Source organism: Labrus mixtus, unplaced genomic scaffold (assembly GCF_963584025.1).
Source record: "Labrus mixtus unplaced genomic scaffold, fLabMix1.1 SCAFFOLD_65, whole genome shotgun sequence".
In the NCBI taxonomy this organism is placed as follows: domain Eukaryota; kingdom Metazoa; phylum Chordata; class Actinopteri; order Labriformes; family Labridae; genus Labrus; species Labrus mixtus.
Genome location: NW_026870243.1, coordinates 277501 through 282137, shown reverse-complemented (window position 1 = coordinate 282137; position 4637 = coordinate 277501).

Here is a 4637-nt window from a genome sequence, read left to right as displayed (position 1 = left end):
ACAATCTCAATCACATCAACAATGCTGGAGACAGTGTGGACACGTTGACGCCAATCACTCAAACATCTTTTGGACGTGTCCAGAAATTCAAACATTTTGGGTAAATTTTTGTTTAACTATGAAAAAGATTTTTGGTTATGCAATACCTAATGATGTAAGTTCCTGTGTTTTGGTTTGATAAGCAAGAATGCTATTATGAAAAAAGACAACAAGGAGATGGTATGAACCTGAGCCCCCCAGCCTCAATCAATGGATGGAAATAGTAACAGGAATATACAAAATGGAAAAGATGATGTTAAGGAGCATCCTTTGCTAAGAAGTGGGAGAAATGGACGGACTTTGTATCAAAGGGGATGACGCTATCTTCTTGTGACTCTTTTGAACATTAATGGACTTCAAACTGGAAATATATTATCATTAACTTCAAACTATGTTTTACTTCTTGTTTTTGTCTTTGTTCTGTCATGGTGTTTGTTTTTCTTTATAAATGTAAAATTTGACTAAATAAAAAGTATAAAAAAATAATAATAATTCTGTCAACGACCTTAACCCCCCTGAGTTCACTTTTATTATATATATTTATTATATTATACCACCTATTCATTCAAATGTATTGTTTCAATTCATCCTTTAAAATTATTTATGATTATTATCTTTTTACATCTTGGGTTAATTATTGGAGCACCTCAAGTGAGAGAAATTTCTTACAAAAATGTGGGAATTGCTAGTTCTCTATAAAAAATATGAACATGGTGTGATATGATTTAAAACCATCTTTTCCAACCCTAAAGCTTCAACTCAACAGCTACAGCCTGGTGCAACGAAGCAAAAACTCCAAACAAAAAACCTTCTCTGGGGGAAAAGGACAACATGGAGGTCTTCTCCAACTTGAGGTGTAACCTCAGCAACACCAAACGTTTGTTTGGAATCAAGCCTTGTTTGTTGTGTCTGTTGTTTACAGGTGTGTATCACCCTTTGGGCTGTTTAGAGTTGTAGTCTTCTCTTTTAGATCTGGTTGTTACTTTTAATCAGCTGTTTAGAACCTGGAAACTTTATTTAAACAGAGAAACAAATCTTAACCTGAGGGTAATGTAATTCCACTGTTTGACCACTAGATGAAGACAGAGCATGGCTGATACTTGGTTTCTATCCATGTAGCAGTTCTCTGCAGAGCTCTCAGAGCAATAGCTTCTTTGTCAAACTTTGTGTCTGCTCGACAACATCGTGGGAGTGTAACTGTGTATGTATGTGTGAGCGTGTAAAAAGTCCAGTTAGCATCGTTAGCACCAGCGCTAGTGTGGTTACGTCTGCCATCGCACTAATCTCATGTAAACTAAAGCGCCACACGATAACGTCACACGGAGGAGAAACCGGCGCACAGCGTGACGTTACAAGCATTACAACAGTTCTCCCCGTTTACACAGAAACACCTTAAGTGGACTTTCTGAAAATCTTAGCCCTGGAAGGAGTTATCAAAAAAGTGCATTTTCAGTGACCTAAAACGCTGTTTGCATGCGACAGGCTCAAAAGTACAGAAAACTTTACATTATCTAAAATACCTGCCTTCATGTGGGACACGAGAAGTACCCTATGCTGGACTTTGCTCAGTGAATGTGGTCATACATAGACTGTGTAACTCAGTGGTTCTCAAACTATGGTATGCGTTCCACCGGTGGTACGCGGGCTCCCTGTGATGGTACGCAAAGAAATCTCCACAATATATATTTTTTAAAACGTTCAGCATAAAACACCAATTTTTTTCTTTGTCATACTCTTATCTTATCTGTCTTGTATCTATTGAGTTGTATTAATATCAAATGTGTTTTCCCCTCTAAATTAATCTAGTTTTTGCAACAAAAAACTTTAATCAGCTCAATTTATGCTCGCGCACAGACATAAACAACAACAGGAGTACACCTCGCTTCTGTTATTTATTGGAGTTCAGCACAGAATCGGTGGCAAGCAGCTGTACGTTAACATTTTTAAATTCAACGAAGAGCCTTATAATACAGAGGATCTGGTTGCACTGCGCCTGCACTCTCTCACGCCCTCTCTCTCTTCCCCCGCTCTCTCTTTCTCTCTCTCTCTCTCTCTTACCCCGCTCTCTCTTTCTCTCTCTCTCTCTCTTACCCCGCTCTCTCTTTCTCTCTCTCTCTCTCTCTTCCCCAGCTCTCTCTTTCTCTCTCTCTCTCTCTTACCCTGCTCTCTCTTTCTCTTTCTCCCTCTCTCTTACCCCGCTCTCTCTTTCTCCCTCTCTCTTACCCCGCTCTCTCTTTCTCCCTCTCTCTTACCCTGCTCTCTCTTTCTCTTTCTCCCTCTCTCTTACCCCGCTCTCTCTTTCTCCCTCTCTCTTACCCTGCTCTCTCTTTCTCTTTCTCCCTCTCTCTTACCCCACTCTCTCTTTCTCTTTCCCCCTCTCTCTTACCCCGCTCTCTCTTTCTCCCTCTCTCTTCCCCAGCTCTCTCTTTCTCTCTCTCTCTCTCTTACCCCGCTCTCTCTTTCTCTTTCTCCCTCTCTCTTACCCCGCTCTCTCTTTCTCCCTCTCTCTTACCCCGCTCTCTCTTTCTCCCTCTCTCTTACCCTGCTCTCTCTTTCTCTTTCTCCCTCTCTCTTACCCCGCTCTCTCTTTCTCCCTCTCTCTTACCCTGCTCTCTCTTTCTCTTTCTCCCTCTCTCTTACCCCACTCTCTCTTTCTCTTTCCCCCTCTCTCTTACCCCGCTCTCTCTTTCTCCCTCTCTCTTCCCCAGCTCTCTCTTTCTCTCTCTCTCTCTCTTACCCCGCTCTCTCTTTCTCTTTCTCCCTCTCTCTTACCCCGCTCTCTCTTTCTCCCTCTCTCTTACCCCGCTCTCTCTTTCTCCCTCTCTCTTCCCCAGCTCTCTCTTTCTCTCTCTCTCTCTCTTACCCCGCTCTCTCTTTCTCTTTCTCCCTCTCTCTTACCCCGCTCTCTCTTTCTCCCTCTCTCTTACCCTGCTCTCTCTTTCTCTCTCTCTCTCTCTCTCCCTCTCTCTTACCCCGCTCTCTCTTTCTCCCTCTCTCTTACCCTGCTCTCTCTTTCTCTCTCTCTCTCTCTCTCTCTCTTACCCTGCTCTCTCTTTCTCTCTCCCTCTCTCTTACCCTCTCTCTCTCGCCCTCTCGTGCACGCAGCAATTTTATGAATAAATGAAAAATTAAATAAGAGCAGGTTTGAAATATACTTGGGCCCAGGTATCGTGTTTGTGTGGGAAACACTGGAGACTAAATATTCTCAAACAGGTTGTTGGTATAAAGTTGTCATTATTATTGTTCTGCACGTTTTTTTTGATTTGGGTAAATGTCAGAGTTGTGTTAGTTTAAGTGCCAGTTCTAGCGCTAGCCCTTAGTAGTCCTATAGTGTGGCTGCCAACAGTCAATAATAAATAACCTCCTGTGTAAAATGTGTGTAGAAATAGGCCTACAGTGTATTTTAACATCTACCATAATGGTGGTATTTGGAGAGCCAAATATTTTCTGAGATGGTACGCAGTCTAAAAAGTTTGAGAACTACTGGTGTAACTGATCACTGATTAAAGGCTCATCACCTGCTGATTCAGCACGTGAAGCTGCCGCCGTGTTTTCAAACACTGAGGATATATACTTTAAAGGTAAATCAAATACAACCAATCAGTGAAAAGATCTCTGACAGTCCCTCCCAATGCCTGGAAGAAAAAGTAGAGATGAGAAATAAAAGTACACTTTTTACTTTTCTACAATAAAGAAAATCAAACAAGAGACACGTCTTTAGATTCTCTTTAAATGAAACGATCCTGACAAAACAAGAAGCAGAAAGCAGTTATTTTTTCTGCTAGTTCATTTACTACACACACAAAGACACACACACACACACACACACACACACACACACACACAGCTCCGTCTGCTCTTTGTGATTCTTTTTGTGAAACAGGATCTTGAAAACTGAACTCCTCGACAGATGATGAAGGCTGAAAGTTCCCACATGTAGCAGCTTCTCTCTGCTGCTCATGTCCTACGTACTGATATCTGACCGTCTGTTTGTGATCCTTGCTGCAGCCTGACAGATGCCAGGGTCAAGGTCAAGACCTACATGAGACCTGCAGACTCATCAGCACTCAATGAAAGTCATTGATGAGCAGGACGTAACACAGAATAATATTTCGATATTTCCAGAGTTTGTTGCTGGTATTCACAGCCTCAGGCTCAGCCTTATTTCCTTTATATCATTTCATTGAGCTTTTTTTTTAAACTGATGAGGAAATGTTCCAGCTGAAATTAGTGACAGGAGGGTATTTCTGGGACCTGAAAAGAGAAAAATAGTTTGGAATGAATGTTGAGGTGAAGGCTGAGATTTGATTTAGAGTTGTGGTGGTGGATGGCAGGAACTGAGAACACATTGGGATGAAGACTTGAAATATCTTATTCCTGTTAAAGTCCTCCTCACAGTTTCACACCTGAGGCTCTCTGAAGACTCTAACCCTTTACAACCATCTGGTCTGAACTTTGAGGGGAAATTCTTAGAAAATGTCATGATTTTAAGAATTGTGTTATCACTATACTAACTTTAAGTGTTTAGGAGGCTTCGTGAATGCTTTGTGAACCCCCTGAAATGTAGGATTCGGGGTGTGGACAACCGAACTCTAGCA